This window comes from Spermophilus citellus (assembly GCF_964194105.1).
Source record: "Spermophilus citellus genome assembly, chromosome: 14".
In the NCBI taxonomy this organism is placed as follows: Eukaryota; Metazoa; Chordata; class Mammalia; order Rodentia; family Sciuridae; genus Spermophilus; species Spermophilus citellus.
The window spans coordinates 4,344,122-4,367,860 of NC_138194.1; the positions used below are offsets into that span (position 1 = coordinate 4,344,122).

At 37.8% G+C, this 23,739-nt stretch overlaps 1 pseudogene across 1 annotated transcript; it reads left to right on the top strand.

Moving 5' to 3' along the window:
* Positions 1-1,679: 1,679 nt before the first annotated feature.
* Positions 1,680-12,504, top strand: LOC308633753 (protein FAM107B-like; annotated as a pseudogene). The gene is made up of 4 exons: positions 1,680-1,707; positions 4,141-4,324; positions 11,551-11,700; positions 12,388-12,504. The product of its transcript is annotated as a protein FAM107B-like (transcript).
* Positions 12,505-23,739: the final 11,235 nt, after the last annotated feature.

The window sequence follows — 23,739 nt, forward strand, 5'->3', positions numbered from 1 at the left end:
TTTAGTCATGACTTTCATTTGCAGAACTTAAAAGCAGAATTCTCATTGGGTGGCATTTTTAGACATGCTGTTAGTATTTGCTAAAATGCAATTCTGTTATTATTCAACTGCCTAAGATCTTTTAGGGAGTTCCATTTACCTCACCACAGCATAAAAGACCTTTTTTTTTTTCTATTGCTACACTCCAACACCCTCGCTGGAGCCATTAGAACCATTGGCCATGGAATGGAGCACCTTGATAGTGTGATAAAGCTTTTTGTGCTTTTCAGCATCTTCTTAGGGTTGTAGCATGAATGCACCTGGGAACCATTGAGTTTACCAGCCAGAAAGTCCATGGGTATTTCAACTGAACTTGTGTTTTTGAAAAATCCAAGGCCTAGAGAGAAATAGTTTTGTATTCAAGGTTACTGAGACCTCTTAATAAAACATTTGAAAGTGTTGGTGGCATAGCTTGGCTAGTAATAGCTTCTACTTACTGATTGCTCACCTATTTGTCAGGAATTATATAGAGAGAGTACCTACATGTATGTTTCAATCAATTCTTGCAATGATATTCATTGTAAAATGGGGAATTGAGGTTCAAAGAAGGTAAGCTGTGTCTAAGATTTCAAATCAGTTTTATTTCTCCTTCATTGAGCAGATCCTAGTTTTCTTTCATTGACTTGATATTTTTTTGAAAAGTTACTTTACAGATCAGTGACTTGGCCAGTAGAGTATGACAAGAAAGTCTTTGTGCTTATTTCTAGGAGATGTTTCATGTAGTAATACCACCTTGCAAAGTGCTTTCACTTCCAGACTTCTGGATTACTTGATGCTCTGTGCAGAACGCTGTGCCTGGCCTACCAGCCCTTTCAGCACTGTACTTAGTTAATATCCCAGGCAGATCAGGGGTTCCCTCTACTGGTAGTTAACCCATGACTTTGTTATTTTATTGAAGTAACACACTGAACAAATACAATAATTAAAAAAAAAAGAAGAAGAAGAAGAAACGTGTAACCAGAGTGGTCTTTGTAGTGAAAGGGATGGTAAGATTTATGTTCCAACCCTGAATCACAAGATGATAATCAATGAGTACCAGGAAAAGAGAACAAAGAACATTCCATTGTTGTTAGAGGCTGGATAGTTTAATTGCTGGAAGAGCTGATATTTATCTGGATTTGAAAAGACAGAGAGATTTGGCTTTGTAGAGATCCAGGAATGGAGCAGAAAGAGGGTGATCATGCATGCTGGAGGGAACAGAACTTACAGAGGAATGCTGGGAGAGTGAGGGGAAAGGGAATCAAAGGAAACTAAATCTAAAAAGTGAAGTAAAAAAAAATCAGTATGTTTATCACCCACACTGCAGCCATCCTGTGCTGAACCTCTTCTGGAGGATTGTGCTAGCAGCACCCTGATTCTTTACCTGCCTTCCCTCAGTCTATTCCAAACCCAACCACTGTAGCAGTGACCTTCGAGGCAGTCTTCTGTTGATTTGGTGTCATGGAGATTATCTGTGGGTTAGAGCTGAGAAATAGGTATTTTTATGGAACCTTGTAGCCACCTTTGTCTACTGATTAACTAGAATGAAATTGCTGTTGACTCTTTAGACCACTGACTGTGTAGAGGTGTGCGTGGTGCAGTTGAGGTTTAAGGCAAGGAGCATGGTGACTATGGACTGCATATTGGTCAGGCTGGCTGTGATGAGTTCCCTGACTCACCATCAACAAGGTTTGTAATTCTCTACTTGGTTAAGTTTGCAGGCATTCTAGGGTAGTCTTTAAGGAATGTTTGGGGTAACTTGTCACATATTCCTTATCCTTCAGTAATTTTGAGTCTTGATATACAGTGATATAAATATTTAAAGTTCTTCTTTAATTGACTTCCTCTTTGGATTCTTATTTGCTTTATTTTCAAGTTGTTGGTATAAAAATATAAAACATTACAGTTTGCAGGAGAGACAGGTTTTAAGATGATAGAACATTGATTTTAGTTTTAGCTTTATGCTGCTGGCAATATAAGTGGGCACAGGATTTAAATTTTATTTCCCCATTTTATTGTCTGTTAAGTTAATGTTCTAGTTCTTTTATTTGTAAGGTCATTGCCAAAATCAAATGTGGTTTTGTACCTGCATATGCTGTATCCAAAGCTCTCTGTAATTGCTGGTTGCCACTTTGTATAGTTTCTAGTCAGATGTGTTAAGAGTCCAGTAGTGTCTGGGGAAACTTCAGGGATTTGTGGAGATTCCATTGGTGTCTTCGAAACTCAGGCCCTGCTTTGATTTTTTTAGTGGGTACTGCTGCCTGTGCTTTTTTTATTTTTAGTTGCAAACATGTCTTTGCTCTCTTCTAGTGTCTCCCACCCTCACATGTGCTGGAGGCCAAGGATGTACAACCTGCCTCCCCTTGTTCACTCTGCTCCCATCTTTTTTATGTCACACCCTTCTTAACTGTGTGCTTGTGGGCCACCTCAATGACACTGACTTGCATTTAGGAGATCATCCGTGGAGGAGGTCCTTTTTAGTACAGATTTCATTTAGTTTAACATTTATTCAGTGCCTTGTATCAGGCATTTGGTTGGCCCGGGTATCTAAAATTCTGGGGAAGAAATTCTTCTTGCCCTGGCAGAGGACAGAAACCTGTGGTTAACCTGTGTCAGAATGCATTTTGTGACAGAAATACACATACACTGCTGTTGGTACTAGTGGGGAAGGTGGCAGTGTTGTGTGTGAACTGTTTGGATATGCCTCCTCCTGCCATGCCTTCCTCTATTCTCTAATCATTCTTCTATCTAGGGGAGTGGAACTAGCCAGGCAGTAAGTAATTGTGTACCATGGACTTTGTAGTGAAGGTCACCATCAGCTAGTCTGTGTAAAGAGGCCTGGTATCTGATTTTCAGTTTGGAAGTTGAAGTCACCACACCCGAACAGGAGAGCATAAATTGCATTGTAATTGTCATGAAATACTGGCCAGGTTTGTTTTGCAGGCAGGGGAGCAGTTATGGGATCCATACCGAGTTGAGTCTTGGGGTCCACAGTGACCTGATGCCAGCCTTGGCCCCTATCTGCATCCTGTTTCTCAGCCAATCCTGTTCACCTCCACCCAGCCCCCACTAGGGTTTTTTGTGTCTCACAAAATGGGACTGGTATTCATAGGGCACTCACTATGTGTCATGCACCACCCTAGGGAGCTGCAGGGAGAGTAGGAAAGAGAGGTCCAAATGCCCTATTCCCTAGGAACTCCTCTTACTGAGGAGGAAACATATACTTGAGTAATGGAATAGACAACTCCAGAGAGACCAAGAATCAGGACCAGAGGAGGCTGAGGCCTGAAAGGTTAAGGGACTCTGTCCAGGCACTTTAGAAAATTGTTCCTTCTGTGAAACCCCAGTGAATCCATTTCCCTCCCTGCCCAAAAAGGCTCTTGCTGCAAGGTCTCCTCCCTCCTCCCTGCTGTCTGCTTTCCTCTGGTCCAGCCCTGGGGATAGAGCAGTGGAATGAAAACAGGTCACCCTTACCCTCAGGAACTCATGCCCTGTACATTCAGTCATAAATAAGTAAATTTGGTAGCATAGCTCACTTGGGGAAGTACTGGGGTTGTACTGTGGCTTTCAGCAGGGCTCTCAGGAATTCAGGCCCCTCTGAGCAGGTGCCACTGGAAGACAGAGCAGAAAGGATCTGGGCTGGATGAAGCCCACATGGCTCAAGTGAAGAGAGGAGGAGATGTGACCAGGAGCATCACAGGTCAAATTAGACTGCTCTGGAAGTTTCTGACCTTGATGCAGAGTCAGGACTTGTGAGTTTCCAGTGCAGATTCATTTGCTGAGACTGAAGTGACCTGGTGCCCAATGCTTGTTGCAAGATTGCTATTGTGACATGGTAGCAGGAAGCATCCTGTGTAACCACAGCACAAATATGAAAGGCAGTGACTAGAGTCAAGACACCACACTCCTCTGCCCCATAGTCTCAGGCATCACTGAAGAAAACCACTCTGTTCCTCACTCCTGTGCTCCCCAGTTACCTTCAAAACACATGGGATGATTTGCCGGTGATGTCCCTGATGTGGACCATGTCTAGTGTGCTGGACAGGGCACAGCCAGGTTTCTGCTTTGAGAGAGAAGTCTTGGCAGAAAAGCCTGCAAGTAAGTCTTCTTTTTCTCTTTCAGATGGCCTTCTTGAGGATACCAGCCCCAAGGACTCATATCTAATCTCAAGAAACATCATGGCTGAGCCAGACTTCATGGAAGATGGCAATCCATAACTCATTAGGCCCCAGAAATTGATCAATCCTGTCAAAACATCCCGGATCCATCAAGGTCTTCACAGAGAACTCCTTACGAATCTAAAAAGCTACCATAGTTTCTGGAGCATGGCTTCTTTACGGGGATTTTAAGGTAACCAGATTTATCAATGATTGTTTTTTCAGAGGCTTTGAGGAGTTTTTATTTCTTGACAATTCTCAAGGCTTCCCTTCTCTCACCTTCAAGCCTGGTCATCCCTCCCTGAAGTGAAGCCCCTGTTACAGCTCAGTTTTTGTTACTTCTAAAATGAACACACATTCTTAAATTTGGGTGCAAAGGGCTGGGCAAAGACATAAGAGAGGGAACCAAGTAAAAGAGAAATATGTTATTTCTTAAATTTGAAATCTCTGAATTTCCCCCTTGCTTTGGGGGAAGTATTAGAATCAAATGTAAATCCTGTGTGCATTAGCAATCGGTAAGTGGCAGGGAGAAGTCTCTAGAGCCTTATTAGAGTGAATAGATTAGAGTGTTTCTTCCTTATGTTTTTGTTTGTTTGTTTTTAAGTTGAATTTTAAATAATTATCAATATTTTTTATTAACTTTTTAGAAAGGAGCAGAATATATACAAATTTGTATTTTTACTATGTTTATCTCTATAGATTGCCTTAAATTCTATTTTTATTTCCATCCTTGTTGTGTTATCCTGAGAAATTTAAAAATTTTTAAATTTAAATTATATTTTTAAATTTTAAATAAAAAAAAATCAAACACAAGTGTTTGGAGCATTTTCACGGCAGTTCACTCCTGCCTACCAGAACTAATGACTCCTGTTCCCAGATGTCTTTCTAGATATCTTTCTCCTCCTGGATATGGTATTGTGACTCCCTCATTTTTGTCTCTGGCATGTGCTATGTAGCTATTAGATTAAAGTTTATTAAATTGAACACAAGCTTGATCATTTTTAGTAAGTGCTTACCTTCTGCCTGTCTTTGCTGCACAATCAAAATGGAAAATATGAATTTAGTACTCTCATGCCCAGAGCAAAACATGACTATATACATTTCTAAATAAACCACAGAATTTGGAAGCAGGCCTGCCTGGGAAATTTTGTCTGTATTTTATTGGAAGATCATCAGGTTAGTGGGCTTCAAAACAGAGTAGCATTTTGTCACCTACTGGTTTTCTGATCTGAAGTTGGAGCTTAGTTGAACTCTTAATAAATATTGTAGCTCAAATTATTTTGTTTTATTTTCATTGCAAGTCTATAGAAAGGCTCCAAGTCAGAATAAAGGAAAAGTAAACCTAATTTTGTAAAATAGATCTTCTCTGGATTAGAGGCTGCAAATTACTCTGTAAAAAATATACTTAGTGGGGCTGGCGTTGTGACTCGGTGGTAGAGTGCTTGCCTAGCATGTGCGAGTCCCTGGTTCAATTCTCAGCAGCACAAAAAGGAATCAAATAAAAGCTATAAAAATATATAATTAGTAGTGTGATACACATCACTGCAGAACATATGGATTTAAGCAGTTGAGCCTTTCTAAATTTTCTAGAAAATGGACCTCCTTTATGTCTGCATTTGACCCATTCTTCTTTTCCCTGTTTACATAGCTGAGTCTTTAGCAGGCCCAGTGCAACTAATTTGGAAGAATGATGACTTTTGCTGAAGCACTGAGGTGTAGCGAGGACATTTGAGATCAGAGGTCATGAATCCTGAGTGTTCACCATTTAACTTGATGTACCTTATGATCTTGACCAAGAAACCCCCCTTGATATTTTTTTTCACCTATAATGTGGGGAATAATAATATATTTCTTTAAAAATTAAATAGTAGCATGTATTACAATGCCTATTAAAATATATGGCATATAAATTGTCAGCTAGTCCAATCCATCTTCTCCCCATGTGGCATGGGAGAAGAAATTCCTATTTCTTTTTCCCCTTTTCTTTGAAAGATTCCAATCTGATGGAATGTATTTAAGAAAAAAAAATGGCATATTTCAAAGTCAAAAAAGATGAATATATCTTGTCATATGTTGAAGGTATAAACAGATTTTTTTAAGATAAAATATTTGTTTAGTAGCATCTTTTTAAGAAACATAGTCAGTTTTAGGGTGAAAACTTCTCAAGCTCAGAAGAAAACTTTCCTTTTATGTTTCTTCCATATCATGAACCCTTTGGAGACTGTGGGGTTTTTATTTCTATTTTAGTACCAAATAATAGGAAGCATCATATCAATAATTACTACCAGGCTTGATTACTGGTTTGTACTAATGAAAACCTGTTTCCTTTTCTACAATTTATAAAGGGCCTCCCTTTATTTTATCTTACCCAGTGATCTTTCCAATAAACCAGCATGTTACCTTGCGATTGTCCCACTTTGACACATTAGAGAGAATTGTTTCTTGTTGAGGATTCTCTCAAGATCATGCACTAGATTTTTAGAATAAAAAAGGATAGAAGTAAGCATGGGATTTAGGACAGTTTCTAGAGATAAGTATAGTAATTATATAAACTAAAGGAAAGGATTGAGTAAATGAAAAGACCAGGGAATGAGATTAGCAAAAACCAAACTTTACCTGTAGCATTGACCTTGGCTTGCATAACTAAAAATTTTGCTCAAAGCTCTGCAGCAGTTAGTTTAATTTTTTTTTTTTACAATTTACTTTTAGGGATTATAAGATAAAAACAGATACTGCTTAGTAGAATAAGTATTCAGAGATCTTATAGCTCTGGACCTGTGCTTCCCTATTTTATCATCTTTTTAGATTTGGCTCAATTTCCAGTAGCAGTCTTTAAATTTCCACCTGGTCACAGTCTGCTTCTAGGTCTGATGGTTATGACCTTTTGTCAGGTTCTTGGGTTCCATAGGCCTTTATCAGTAGTACAAAAGGCAGTATTCAGAAGGCATTATAAAGCTTTATATTTTTAGTAGTTGAAATGTCAGTATTGGAAACATCTTTTAAAAAATAAGAATGACACAATGGAATATGATTCAGTGTTAAAAGAGAAAAAAAATCATGGCATTTGCAGGTAAATGGATGGAGTTAGAGAATATAATGCTAAGTGAAGTAAGCCAATCCCAAAAAACCAAATGCCAAATGTTTTCTCTGATGTAAGGAGGCTGATTCATTATGGGGATTGAGGGGGGAGCATGGGAAGAAAAGATGAACTCTAGTTATGGCAAAGGGGAGGGAGAGGCAGAGAGGAGATGTGGGAGTAAAAAAGGCAGTGGAATGAGATGGACTTCATTACTCTAAGTACGTTTATGAAGACATAAATGATGTGACTCTATATTGTGTACAACCAGAAATATGAAAAATTGTTCTTTGTATGTGTAAGATGAATTGAATTGCATTCTGCTGCCATAACAAATTAGACTAATTTTTAAAAAAAAAGAAAAAAAATAAGATGATTTCTAACACATTAAGAGATTCAGTTTTCTATAGAGTAATTTTTGGACAAATAAACCAGTTAAGTTGAGCATGTCCCTAATGGTTCTTTGTCTTATACATTTCTAAGTGAGTGGTTTCTAGCTCCCTGAGTTTTCAGCTGAACTTTATAAATGCTTTACCAGACAAATAATTCCTCAATGAATACTTTGGTGCTGTACAGCATAGAAAAAGATAGGGGAGGTTGTAGCAATAATAGAGAAAAGTATTTATACTTGAATCCAGGCAGGTGAAAATGGCTAAGCCAAGAATGTAGATGAGGCAGGCCAAACCAGACAATTCCAAGATTCACCATCACCCTGAAATCCAAATGCAGCCATCCCTTTCAACAAAAAACAAAAACCTAATAGACCCAGAGAAGTTTGGCTTGGGGGGTCAGGCATGTGTGCTCTCTGATAGTTTGCTCCCCAGCTTCCTGCTCTGGCTGGTGATGAGGAGTTGACTTCATTCATAGCTTGCAAGCAAGCTTGGGTTGAGATGAAGATGCAGTGTATATGGGCTTTTCCAGTTTGCCTCTCAATATTTAGTGTGTTTTGTTGATGTGAAGAAGAGTGAGGAAGAGAACCCTGTGTTTGTACAGGTGTGGGAAGTGTGGGGGAACACAGACCAAACTGTTAGTAACAGGTATCTCTGGGTGCAGGAATGGGTAGGGCCTGATGGGAGCAGGCACTACCTTATATACTTCTCAGGGACACCACTGTGTAGAATATAGTGCAGATGGTCCTCCGGTGATTTGTTTAATGGGGCAAGTTTGGGTTGTGTTTTTACTTTTTTTTTTAATGGATCTGGATAAACTGCCTGACTTTTTTTGGCAAAGACTCAAACTGCACCTATTAAGTTCACAATTTTTAAACTAGGCTTTGCCTACTGAGATAGTCACAGCTAGCTCCATGACCAGGAAGCAGACTTGAGAATTCCTTGATCTTGGGTAGTATGAAGTCACTAGCTCTTGACTCCCTGTCAGTCATGAAGAGATTGAAAGTACTTGTTATGTGTATGTCAGAATTGATTGAAGAGAATCAAGTGTTCTTATGCAAGGGGTAATGCTATTTATAAAATTTGGAGGTGCTCATTTCTGCCCCTCCACAGTCTCTGCATTCTGATCCACTTAGAGAAACAGACAGGCATTGCTTAATGTCTCCCATTTGACACAGAAAGTTAAGTGACCCACTATGATAAAATATTAACTGAAGGTCTATGACTACTTCTTGAGTGTTACAAGTGCAGAATTTTTATCAGATGAGCACCACTTTCCTGAATTGTCTGTTACTAAATATTTTATCTTATTGTCACCATCATATAAAATCTTTGAGCAGAAAATGAAGACTATAGAATAGTTAAACCCATTTATAAGCTGCAATGGAAAATCAGCTTAAAATGTCATATATCAAAGTTCTTTCAGTGAGTTTTGCAGAAGAATGTAACAATAATTTAATTGAATTTTGCTGGTGGAATACAGCAAAAGAAAAATCTTTGAAATCTAAATTATTCAGATAACTAAATTCTTAATCCTAAAATTTAATTCTCTTAATTTTGTCTATAGTGTCAAATCAGGACTTTCTATTAGTCATGAAACTAAGAAGCTTTTTAGTCTTTTTTCAGATTATTTTAAGAAAGGTTTTCCAGTGATTAACGACTCTTTTAACTGAACAGCAAGAGTGCTCAAAAGCAACCTTTAATGTGCTGATAAAAGATTTGATTTCTAGAATATTCTGTCTCTATTTTCATACCTCTGTTCAGTCTTGATAACTGTGAGACAAACTATACTTAAATCAGAAACATGACCTGTTTCTTGTTTCTTTGGAAATTTGACCAAATTAATTTTGTAATTAAGAGTTCTGCTAATATTTGAAATTTGAGAAAGTAGGACATATATACTATTTTGTCTTTTTGTCCTTATCATCAAAGACAGTTCATACTGATCTTTACTCTGTAAACAACTACATTGAAAATTTTTATTGAGATTTTTTTAAAAAGGAAGTAGGAAAGTTGCCAGAATTTTTTAAAATTCTGGATTACTGAGGAAGTGTAATATTGAAGATTCATTTATAGATGTGTTTGTGTGACTTTGACAGCAGCTAAGAAAGATATGCTCTTGATTTACTTATAACCAGAACACTTATTCTGGGAACTTCTACTTGATTTACCAGTTGTTCAACTGACTCCTAAGTAAGTTGATTGGAGTAGTTCAAAGAACAACTGCCTGGGCTGATGTCCTGTCCTCCAGATCAGCAGTGAGCAGCAGGGGCATGCAGTGGTGGGCAGGTGTAGTGCCTTTGTGAGCCCAGGCTGAGTCTACAGTTATCCCAGTGTGAACCCCTCTTGAGTCATGTGTAATTATACCTGTGCAGCATGAGTGTGGACACCAGCCATTATTGACTCTGTATGGTCTGAAATCATCAGTGTGTTTCCTGTTCTATGGTTTATTTTGTTTTTATTTTAAATGCTCTTAATAAATTTTAACATCAAGTTGAGGTTGCTGATGAGCTAGTAGAGTCAGGTCAAGGTAAATAACTAGGGGAGACAAAAAGGAAGAAGTATGTGGTCTTGTCCGGCATCCTGGAAAGCCCGGCTGGAGAAAATCCCAAGGAAATGGCAAAATACATTATTATAGTCATCTACTTCACCACTGTGACTAAAAGACCCAGCCAGAACAAATATAGAGGAAGAAAGGTGTATTTAGGGGCTCACCATTTCAGAGGTCTCAGTCCCTAGTGGCTGGCTGCATTCCTCAGGGCGCAAGGTGAGACAGGACATCATGTCAGAAGAGTGTGACAAAGGGAAGAAGCTCACGTTATGATCAGGCAGCAGAGAGAGACTCCATTCACCAGATACAAAATATATACCCCAACACCATGCCCCTACTGTTGCACCTCCTCCAGCCATACCCTCCCAGCCTTCAGCTCCCACTCAGTCAATCCCTGTCAGGGAATTAATTCACTGATTGGGTTAAAGAGCTCTCTCACAACTCAATCATTTCTTTTCTGGATCTTCTTGCACTGTGTCACATGTGAGCTGTGGGGGACACCTCACATCCAAACCATAATAGACATAGAGACAAGGTGACTCTAAGCTGACATCAAACATAGACAGGAGTCCTACTTAAGAAAGTGTCAATGGGTCTCTCCTTTGACTTGGCTCAAACATATCAGATGGAGGGTTGCTAGTGTATAGCCTATTTTGGTTTTATTTCTCCCCATTTAAAGTAATGGCCACCTAATTTATCTCTCAGAAGAGTAGAGTTTCCTTGAAGCCTGAATTTCATGCATTATAAATAAACCATGTATCTGAGGTGGTCTAGGCACAAAGAACAGTAGACTGACAGGAGATGATTGATTTCTGTGCCTGGCCATGACCCTTGGAAATGATATAATCTTGGTCACAGAGACTGTTGTTTCTTTTGGGGATCTAAAAATGGAGAATAGGAAGAGGTTTCTAGGGTAGGAAAAAGATTTGTGGAAACCTGTCCCTGAGTTGCATTAATGCATGAGGTCAGAGGCTATGCCTCAAGAATCCTCCCCAGTGGAGACTCCTCAGGTCCTAGGCATTTACCTCTCTGTGGTGGGTACATATCATACCCATTGCATGAGGGTACTTCCCCACCTATCCCCATCTCCATCACCCTGCTTTGTATAGTTTAATGTCTTGCACATAGTAGGTGCTCAATATATTTTTATTGAATAAGGATTTTACAAATTCTTTGGAAGATATTCTTGTCCTTTCTTTGATGATGGTGAGTTTCTGAGCACCCCCATTAACTTAGCTTTGGAGTAGGTATCAGAGGTGTCTGATTCTTCAGACCTCTTTTCTGTGGCTGATACCTGCAATTACATTTTTATTCATTATGAACATTTCTCATTTTCATTAATTCTTTTTTTTTTTGCAGGGGTCTTGCACCTCATAATAAACCAGAATTGCAGAAGGTGATGGAAAGAGAAAACGAGACCAAGTAATCAAACAGAAAGAAGAAGAAGCACAAAAGAAGAAATCTGACCTGAAAATAGAACTTTTAAAATGGCAGCAGAAGTTGAAGCAGGTAATAGTGACTGGGGGAAAGCATTCTTATTTCTAAGAAATAGGGATGTTGGAGCAAGCAGAATATCCCAGATATATCAGATATAAACATTGGTGGCTTGAAAGAAAAGAAAGAAAATGTCAGCAGATGGCATATATTACACTCGAGGCAGAGACAGGAATTCTATTGAAGACCTAAAAGAAATGCTCAAAGAAAGGCAAATCAGAGAAATATCACTGAATAAACAGAGTACTGGAGTAATTTAATGCAGCTCAGCCTCACTTGGACTCCAGGGCAACTGTGTGTTCTCGGGATTTTGTTTTCTTGGCTTTGACTTTTTCATTCCTGTCTTCTCTTGCTGTCATTGGTAGTAATAACCAGTTGGGTGCTGCCTCTGCAGAATCAGTCCTTCCTCCCTCTCTCCCTCCCTTGCTTTCCTTCTTTCTTTCTATTGGGGGACTAAGAGAGAATTTCTTTTTTTTATATTCTATGTATCTTTTATTTCATCAAAACTTCTTGAAATTAAGTTCCAGTGTGTACATTTAGCCAAGTCTCCATTCCAATATTATCCCAGTACAATTCCAGTTATATGACATTTTTAATGCCTAAAAACAAATCATTAAAATGAATAAATTTTATTAGCCATATTGCTATGTGAAAAAGCCTCTCAGTTTGTAAATAATTTTCCTGGTTTTGAATTTCATTTAGCTTGAACTTGAGAAGCAGAAATTGCAAGAAGAGCAAGAAAATGCCCCGGAGATTGTGAAGGTGAAATGCAATCTCAGGAGAACAGACCAAGAGGTGGCCCAAGCCCAACAGTCCTAGGCGGAGGCTGTCTGGAGACCTGGTGTGTCCTGCCATCACCACAAGAGCTGTGTCTAGTTGCCTCCTCTGCATTTGTCTCAGGGCCAGAGCCCCTGGAGAGAATTATAGCCAGCCAAGAATTTTGACTATGTCAAGGATTTGATTTGATTTTACTAGTCTGGATGGATAAATTATCTATGAAAATTGTAGTTACCATTCGCCAAATGAAGAACATTGACCAGCACGTAAGTTGGAATAATGGACCTGTGTTCAGAGACTTAAAGCAAAAAAAAAAAAAAAAAAAAAAGAAAAAAAGAAAAAAAGAAAGAGGACACTGGAAAAAAAATCTTGAGAGCTGCACTAATTGCTTTTTCTTCCAATCTGAGTTCAGTGGAACAAATATTATTTTCTTTGAAGAGCTAAAGAAAATGTGTTTATTTCTTCTTTTGGTTATCTATAAGATAATTTAGATTACATAGAAGTGCATTTAATCGGTTACATCCAATATTTGTAAATTCTACTTTGAGGATTCAAAATTTTCCTGTTTAATTTATACTTTCACCCATGTTAGAATTAACCAGTGGAGAATGTTAATGTTGAACAAAGCTATTGCCATTGTTGGCACCAAAATTCAGAAATAGATTAAGAAGTTAAACATGTAAAGATTCATGTTGGTCTGTTTTAATTCCTTTCAGTTCTATGCTTTGTGGAAGTATCCACTTCCCAGAAGGTATCGCATGTAAATTCATTTATTGCTTTGATAGCCAGCATGTTTTCAGTTCAGTTTTATTTTTAAATTTCTTGCTGAGATAGTTCTTTCAGGAAAAGAAAAAAATCCTCATTCCTTTGGAAAACAGAAATAGTCTGTATAGACCAGCTTTAGAGTCAAAAGTAAAGAGTACAAAAATCTTAATTTCTCTTGAGCACAGTGCAGGGAAAGTTCCCATCAGGAGCTGGATGGTGAGGCCTTCTTTAGGTATTTTAATGAGAAACAAATATCAGTTGATCTCAAGGAGGCTTTTGGTTTGTACATTTTTAATATTAGTAGAATCCAAGCTTTGGAAACTTTTTGATTAATGATTGTGTATTTCTTTACTCTTTTTTTTTCTTATGAAGGAAAACTTTTACCACTCTCTCAGCGTGATTCTGTTGGTAAGGATAATGTTGACGACTACTGTATTGCATCTCTCAGGAGAAACTGAGGTGCAGGGAGAAGGGACTCAGTTTCCTTATGTTAACTAGCATGCTATTCAGAGACATCCAACTTGCAAACAATAGCAAATTCTCATGCAAAGTTAATTTTATACTGCTGACATGGAAGAATTCTTGTGCATTTAGTATGTTCTTTGTAGATATGATTCAGCCTTTCTACATCTGAGGCTTTTATACTTCCTTTACAACTCATAGAAAGTTGGATTCAGAGCTTTGGAATACTTAAATAGCAAGTAGACTTAAGTTTTCTGTGGGAGATGCTTTTAGTAATCAACAGGCCCACATTTAGTCCCAATGTGAACAAACTAAGATTAAATAGATGATAATATACTGCTAGTTAGAGAAATATATTATCTGTTTACACCTGAAATGGATTATTTGTTTCATCATTAAATATTATTTAAATATGACATGCTGAGGTTGCTCTAAAATAGTTTGCTGTTGAAGATTAGAATGGTGACAGTTTTCTTATCATTCTTCCTTTTGAGAGAAGAAAGTGAGGTAAGTGATCATCTTTAAAGAACATTCCTTATTGCACATTGATTAGAGTTCATGCTCTATTTGTGGACTCATGGTGTGATCTGTAAAGTGAAGATTCAGGACTGGCTCCTATCTTTATCTAATAGGATTTTGATCTTGAGATCTGTTCCTTGAAGCAGTTTTGCCACTTGACAAAAATCTCAAGGGCTGGAAGGACCAATTCTGTTCCTAGAACTTCCTTAGGATTCATTCAACCCTGGGAAAAAGTTAATTAAAAAAGCATTTCCCTTCTAATTGCACTAAGATCTGCAGAACTGATTGTAGCTATACTACAAGGTCTGACCTAAACAGGACTTGTAAATTGTGTAGAGTGATGGGTGTGCCTCAGTAGCAGAATGTATAGGAAAGGAAGCTTTGACATTGTCTGGTCAGCTGGGCCCACAAGCTGTGTTTAAAAGGTGGTCAGTCTCTCCTGTACCTAGCACTATAAACTGAGGACTCATGAACATCTGAGCAGTTCTGTGCTTGGAGCCACCATTTGACAAAAATGGCTGCATTCTTCCATTCCGTGGTTTTCTTAAAATAGTTCAGTGTTTTATAGTCTCTTAATAGTAAAGTAGTGTTGCTTTCTAAGCTATAACAGCTGACTTTATTCTTCTACTCTGAACAATCTTGCCTTGTTTGAGTGTACATAATACATATAAAGGGAGCCTTAATGGGTTTGTTTTCATAATTTAATATTTTTTGTATTTGCTCTTGTATAATTGTTTTTAATGGAAAGTATTACAGAATTGAGGGTGGAAATCTTAGAACCAAAGTTATTCTTAATAAAAATCACCTCATGCTTGGACCATGCAGCTGTGTTTGTCTGATCTGTTTAAGGTGAGTGTCCAGAACAGGATGCGGCTATGTTCAATTCAGAGATCAGAAGGTAGTTCCAGGGTCTCCCTTGGTGACCATGGTCTTTGACAGCCTTCCCTGCAAATGTCCTATCATCTGCATTTTTACCGGCTGGGAATTTGTATGTCAAATAAGTTCATGCTAAGATATTAATGGTTCTCTATATACCCTTTACAGAGAGTATATGGCACTAGAGTAGGAGGTGCCAGTCCTTCAGGGAAAGGTTGAGCATTTTAGGTAGCTTGACAGGACCAATGGAGAAGCATTTTGGGAAGGGCCAGTTTTTAGTGCTTGTGAGCTAGTATAATTGTGAGTGATTCTGAATTTTTTTTTCTTACACAGATTAATGTTTTCATTAGAGAAGTTTTTTGGAAAACTATTTCAAGATTGCATTATCCTCTTGTTTAAAATAGTTTGGAGGCTCAGGTCCCTGTATTTGATAATTATGCTTTTATGATTTTATTTTTCAACCATAAATTAACTATTCAAGTGTTCAGTTACCCAACTTCTAGTGTCTCTGGACTCATTTTTCATTTGTTTGTTTGTTTGGTTTCTTTGATTTTTCAAAGCCTATTTAGCAGAGTAGATCTGCTATCTCTAAGGTATATCATGAGCCCTAAAACCCATGCAGAAGATGGATTCCAGAAATGATTTGAACAGTAGCTGCAAGGTTTTCCATGGTGACAGTTTTGAAGCCATTTTGCTGGACTAATGTATGTGCGTTTTACAATAGTAATATATTTGAAAGAAGATGGGGCAATTAAAGTGTTAAGTGAGTTTTAACATACTACATGCTGTAGTATATCTAAAAGAAGCATTAAAACATTAGTCTTACATTTATTTTAAGAAATGAACTTATTTTATTTCCCAGATATCAGAGTAAATAAAAGCTTTATGAGCTAGCCTTTTAAATCATAATTTCTATTTTCTTTTTCCCACCTGAGCAAATTAGTCTGATTATCAACTGGAGGTGTTTTGAGGGTCTCCCTATTTGCCCCTTGATTTTCTGGAATGATAGTAATTCCCAGTGAAAGTAGTAAAAAGGGCTCTTGTTTTTTTATTGAAGATATGTTCATTGCTCCTGGGGTTTGTGCACCCAGGCTCCCAATGTATATATGCATTGATATTTATTTTTATCTGTATTTATTGAATCATGAGCAATACCCTTAATGCCAACCCAGTTCTTCTCCCTCTCCTTCTTTCCATATTTATATCTCCTTTCTCCAGCAGTGAAAACCTGGTTGCCAGCCTCTTCCTCATAGCTAATGATTTTTCCTCAGTCCCCTGTGCGTGACTTTCCTCAGCCACCTTGCTCACTCTGACCTTGCCTAGTGGATTTTCAACTGAATTAAGGAAAAAGAATGGAAACAACAATTTTTCTTGAGCTTTTAAACATGTATTATAAATTTAATTAACTGAGTTGTCTCAAACAACCTCAACTACAACTAGAGGTTTAGTATGGCTGATTGGGACCTTTCAAATTCCTTAAACAGTATACAACCCATGCTTAAATACAATTAGCACATTTTAAACTTAACGTATATAAATCTGTTTCTAAAGCCAAGTCTATGTCAATTATTTTTGCATATTAAAAAATGACTTCTATACTACTATGGCCATATTTACTTTCATGTCTTCCTAGGAACACAGTTAAAAACAACTTCCTGGGCTTGTACAAATATTATCAAGCCTAAAGGGAAAGGGATGCCTGGTTAGACCACATGAAGGAGCAAGATCTGGGTTGTTGACTGACTGTTACTTAGACCTGGATCCTGGCTGGAGAGTCCAAGTTCATTGAACCATAAGTCAAGGCCTTGGACCCAGTCTTTTATATAATTAGCTCTTACTTGCTTTGTCATGGGAATTTTACTACCTCCCCATTTATTTTACTTTAAATTTTCAAAACTTGGTGTTCTTCCCAGAAATGGTATGTGTTTTCACTTAACATAACCAGTATTACCTACTCATTATCAGCCTTTATGATATATAGGCCAAACTTATGTATGGACTTATTGATGTTCCATATAATTAGTAGGATCACCTTGAGATTTTGTGTATGAAGAATCTGTGTGGAGAATTATTTTCTTCAAGATATTTGGCTGTTTATTACCTTGGACATGCTGTTGGATTTTCTTCATCGTTGTATATGATCTATTGGATTCCTTTTCTACTTAGTAATTATGTGTCTCCACTCTTGGTAATCAGTCATCTTCTTGTACTATATATTTCCAGTTTCTTTATCTTGACTATAAACTTTCCTGTATTCATAACTAGAAACAAGCACATTCTTCCACTTTTAAAGAAAAGGTATATTTTTCATAGAATGAACAAAATACACATACCTGTGAATATCCCCTTAAATTTCCTTTAATCATCCTTGTTTTGTATTATGACCTCCTCTCCTCCTGTGAGTATCAGTACAAATCTGTGACTCTTTGTAGGCTCAACTTCTTACTTTAATTTCCCTCCCCTTTTGTAGATTTTCAGAATATATCAATTTGGCCAGAGAAAGTGCTTGAAGCTTATTATGTCTTTGTTTTCTGTTTATTTATAAAACATTGATTTTAACATTTCTAGCAACACCCTTGCTTTGTTACATAGGATCTTTTGAACCATCCTCATTTTTTTTTCTCTGACATGTTACATAGGACCTATGCCCATCAAGGACTCCTGGTTCCTTTCAATGGAGAACAGAAATATACCTCAAAGTCTGTCATGAGGGGTGCACAAAAGAATTTGTAGTGGACAAGTATCCCTGCAATTTTAATAGTGAAAGAATGAGAGAACATGAAATTGCCCTGGCTTTTCCCATTTTAATTTAAACCTTTGTCTTTTTGTGTTATTTTTCTTAGGAGGTATCATTGAACCAGAAGATTTTTCTTTACATTTACAAAGATTAGCCAAGATGTTCTCTTTGAAAATAAGAATTAGGAAAGGGGTTCTGCTTGCCCAGATGCACCCAAATGCACTTTCCCAGCAGTAGTGACTTAACTGGCTCTATACTGGCCCAGAGTAGGCAAGTTGGTCAATGGAGCAGAGTTTATAGTCCCCCCAAAAAACATTGATTTGCCCACTGAAATTACTATGATTGAGGTAAAATTTTACTTCAAATTAGGAAAGAATAAATTTAATGAAAAGTTTGTGGGCAATTGGAACCATATACTCTTAACACCATATTGAAGAATAATTCTTAAATTTATTAGTGTTCAACACAAAAATAACACTATAGACATATTCTAAGAAATATAAAAATACTTTTATAATCTTGGGAGTGAGAGTGGGAGAAACTTACTAAGCAAGACATTTAACCCCAAATTTATAATGAAGAAAACTATGAAAATTTAAATTTACAAAAATAGAAAATGGACCAGGTGTAATGGTGCACAACTGTGATCCCACCCATCAGCAGACTAAGGCAAGAGGATCACAAGTTCAAAGCCAGTCTCCACAACTTAGTGAGACTGCCTCAAAATAAAAAAGGGCTGAGGATGCAGCTCAGTGGTAAAGCACTCCTGGGTTCAATCCACAGAACCTTAAAAAAAGTTACATAACAGACTAAGATATATTTCATATATGTAAGCAAATGAATAATTCCTGGATTACACACAGATTATCTATTGATGTCAATAAATGAACAGAATTTATGCACAGGAAGTTTACAAACGAATAAAATGTTCCAGTGGCATATGAAGAGATGCTCAGTGTCACCAGCATTAGGGAAATGCAAATTAAAATAACAATGAGTAATTTTGTACAAATACTCACAAGGAAAAAAATAAACACACAGTTGTGTAGGGTTTTTTTTTTTTTTTTAGTGTGTTACTAAAGATTGAACACAGGGGTGTTCTACCACTGAGCTACACAGACAATGTCTGCCCAGGCTGGTCTCAAATTTGTGATTCTCCTGCCTTAGCCTCACAAATAACTGGGATTACAGGTATACATCACCGTTCCCAGAAATACATACTTTGATAATAGCTATTAGTAATGTTATGGAGATATGGGTATTATAATTCATATATATATATATATATATATATATATATATATATATATATATATATATATTTCTGTCTTCAGCAAGAATACAAATTAGTAAAGACAATTTGAAAGTGCAAATGTCTTAGTATTCCTTAGGATGGACATAATAAAAAAGACAGTCAAAAACAGATTTTGATGAGATTGTGAAGAAATTCAAGCCTTGTATTGCTGGTGACAATGTAAAAGGGGCAGCTACTCTGGAAAAGTTTAGCAGTTTTTTAAAAGTTAAACATAGATTTACCACAAGACCCAGCACTTCAAAGTATATACCCAAGAGAAATGAAAACATTCACACAAAGTCATGCACACAAATGGTCATAATAGCTAAAATGTGGAAACAACCCAAGTTTCCATCAACTGATAAATGGAAAAGTAAAATATGGTATATCCATATAGTAGAATATTACTCAGTCACAAAAAGGAATGAAATGCTGATTCTAAAATAAGGGTAATTCTCCAAACCTGCATGTAAGAGGAGGCAAACAAAGGACCACATGATATATAGTTACATTTTCTTTGTAACATCTGGAATGTGGAGACAAACCAGATGAATGGCCTAGTTGGCTATAATGGATGATTGCAAGGTTTCTTTTTTCAGGGTGATGGAAATGATTTAAAATAGTGATGGTTGTAAGACTCTTTAAACACATGAGTAATCTGGCTGGGCATGGTGCCACACACCTATTATCCCAGTGGCTTTGGAGACTGAGGCAGGAGGATTGCAAGCTTAAAGACAGCCTCAGAAACTTGGCAAGGTCCTAAGCAACTTAGCAAGATCTATCTCAAAATAAAGAAATAAGTAAAAATAAAGTGCTGAGTATGTAGCTTGGTGGTTAAGTGCCACTGGCTTCAATTTGTGGTACAAAAGCACATACAATCATATGAACAATAGTATTAATATGAACAATATTAATATCTACTTAAATGGGTAATTTTATTGTGAGTTATACCTCAGTAAAACATTTAAACATATGGATATATTTGACACAATTATAGTTCTAGGAATTTGTCCTTCAGAATGATTTATGTTTATATACCTTATTGTTCAAAGATATATTTGTAGCAGCTCTCATAATTTCTGTTATGAGACAATCCCCATCCAGTAGTATTTTATTAACTTAAGTATAATACCTGTCCCCTTTAACAAACTATAATGCATGTCTTTTAATGTATTATTCTTTATATAGAAATTTGGATTTGAAGTTCTACTGTTCTATAAAAAAGGCTATAGAACAATACATGTAGTATAATCCCATTTACATGAAAAAATCTGAAAGTATATTTTGCCACACATCTATTAAAAGTGCTTAGAAATCTGCCCAAAAGTTTACCTATCCAGTTAGTAGTAGTTACTTTCTGGGAAAGGAAGCTGTTTGAGCTCAGAAACAAAGGAGGCATTCATGTTTAATCTGCTGTTTTTATATTTTAAGGCTTTTTGCAATGAGAATAAGCCACTAGTGTTCAAAAACACATAAACACAAAGAAAAGCCTAACTGTAAGTATGCTTAATTCAAAAGTATCTCTTAAAATTTAAATGTATTCCTTTTATAGTATTTGCTCACATAGTGCATATGTAACTTCACTTTGGAGATAGAATTCTATTACAATAGAATGCTTCAGTGTTCAGAAACCCCAGACACCATAACTGATGAAGTCAAAGGGGGAAAGGGACCCAGTGAAAGAACAGAGTAGTTCAGTCTCCAGAATGACAGTAAGGAAGGTTTTGACCCTTCGTCACCCTCAGTGAAGGTTACCTTGATTGTGAATTGACTGGATCAAGACACTCAGAAAGTTGGTGAAGACACCTCTGCATGCATCTGTGAGAGTGTTTCCAGACACGATTGCATGTGCATCGCTGGACTGAGGGGAGACCTGTGATGAATGTGGAAAGCACCGTTGATTTGGCTGGAGACTCGGAAGTAAAAGCAGAAGCGGGAAGCAGGCTCACGCAGGCCCAGTAGGTTCTCTGTTTCTTCACTGCTGTTATTGCCTGTGGACATCAGACTCTGGATCCTTTAACCTTTAAATGTGGGTCTCACCAGCAACCCTTCAGCCTCAGACTGGGCTGCACCATTGGTCCCTCTTGTTCTGCAGCTCCCGCTATTTGTGACTGAACAGCTACTGGTTTCCTGAAGACAGCCATGGTGGGACTATCCAGCCTCTGATCACATGAGCCAAGACATTAAATTCCTTTTTATAATTACATACACATTCTGTTGGTTCTGTTCCTCAGACTCCCCTCAGAGTGGAGCAGAGAGTGAGTGAGCCAAGGTTTCTTAAGAGAGATCCAAGGGACATAGGTTTTGCTTGAAGACAGCTTTGTCCTTTACGTTTTTCTACTGCTACTGGAATTTCAGGTAATGTGCTTATAGTCCTCTGGGTCTTCTGCTGCTGTTTTTATTGGATGGAGTCAAGGTGATTGAGAATGTGAGGAAACTGGTACATGGTGTACAGGGCTTTTGGGGAGCTCCTGCTTGGCCAATCAAAGTCTTGCTGGAAGATGTGCTTCCTGGATGATGGTTGAATTTCTATTTGCCTTTTTCCTTGATTCCAGGTGGAGCCTTTGTTATATTACTGAGTACATTTCTTCTGCCCTGTCTGGCTGCATGCTTGAGACTTAAGCTTGAGGAGCTAGCCAAGAATTTGGAAACTGCTGACTCCTGGCCCTTTCTGAAGCCTAGAAGAAGCTATCCTTCAATAGAATTAGCAGCAATGAATCTTAAGTGGTCACCTCTCCTATTCTGACTTCAATGTGGAGGCTTGACATATGTTCCCACTCATGTCTCCTAGGTCACTTGCTCATGGTTATTTTTTGTTCAAGAGGTTGCAGGGAGTCATTGCACCTGTACCAGCTAGGTGTCAACAAAAAATAAAGAAAGAAAGCAGCAGGATTAAAACCATCTACAGCCAGGTGCAGTGGTGCATGCCTGTAATCCCAGTGGCTGGGGGTGGGTACTAAGGCAGGAAGATCTCAGGTTCAAAGACAGCCTCAGAAAATTAGCAAGGCTCCAAACAACCCAGTGAGACCCTGTTTATAAATAAAATATGTAAAAGGAATGAGGGTGTGGTCAGCAATTAAGCACCCTTGGGTTCAATCCCCAGTACCAAAACCAAAACAAAACAAAACCTACAACCTTGCAGGAGGGGACTGTCTTACTTAATGAACCATGAAGCAGAATCAGGGTTCAGAGCTAGCTCCTGGAGAGCCAACAGACAATCTAGGATGTGAACCAGAAAAAACATTCACTGTGTAACCTCAAATGAGCCAAGAGGATTCTCTGGCAATGGCAAGTTGCCTTGAATTTGCTCAGGTGGTACTCTGCTATCTGGAAGGAGGGTCTATGTATTTTCTCAATTTTATTTTTTCTCAATGATAAGCAACCCAGTTAATTAATTACAAGTACTTGCTACATATGTTAACAAGATATCTTGCGAGGAGCTGGTTCTAGTCCTTGTGGTATTCATAATCTTGTTCAGAGGTAAGGCATTGCATAAGATGTAATAAATAATAATAAGCATTAAATAAAATGCCATGCAAACACTTAGAAGATAGTACCTATAGGAGCAAATTAAGAAAAGAAAATGCACACAGTAAATCAAATGGTTTTATTGCTGGATAGATGCTCTCATAAATGTTCTTTGAGAGAAGTGTGGAAATTAATGTTTCAAATATTTTAGGTTAAATGTGAATTTTACTTTGCCTTGATCTCTCTCTCTCTCTCTCTCTCTCTCTCTCTCTCATTTCCCTGGTTTTCAAAAGTTAAGTCTAGACCCTTTCAAAACCCAGGATCTTATGAGTACCAAGAAGAGGAGACTATGAAGTGGAGAGACAGGATCTTATGAGTGTCAAGAAGAGGAGACTATGTAGTGGAGAGAAGGGGAGATGGCAGATAAGCCTCGCAAGGAAGCTTGAAGTGTTGCTAGGTAACATCTGTCATTTATTTTCAAAGAACTTCCTGAGGTGCTTGAGGCTTTGGGCAAGTTTTGATTTGTTTCCTAGCAGTGAAATCTGCAGAACTGTGTGGTTTGCTCTGGTGCAGTCAGTAACAACCAAATGGCAGGCTTTCTTTAGACACCTGTCAAGGGGTACATGTCACAAGAAAGAATGAGGCTCAGGGGAAGCAGGTATCTCATGTCCAAGCTGTTTGTCCATTTTTGTCACAATGCTTTGTGTTGGGACTCCAATGCTGAGCAAAATCATATGCAGTTTCTGTCTTTTAGGAGCTTCAAGTCAAGAGAGGAGACAAACATCGTTCAAAAATCACACTGATGGCTGGGCACTGTGGTGCATGCCTGTAATCCCAGCAGCTCAGGAAGCTGAGGCAGGAGGATGGAAGTTCAAAACCTGCTTCAGCACCTTAGTGAGGTCCTGAGCAACTCAGCAAGACCCTCTCTCAAAATAAAAAAAAAAATAAAATAAATAAAAAGGGCTGAGGATGTGGCTCAGTGATTTAGACCTGTGGGTTCAATTCTCCGTACCAGAAAAAAAAAAAAGAATTATAAAATGAGAGTGGTACAAAATGTGAAGGGCAAGATGGTATGAGGACAGGGGCCTGGTCTCCCACTCAGATGATTGATAATGATGATCAAAAGAAACAACCACCATCCTTGCACAAGCTCCAT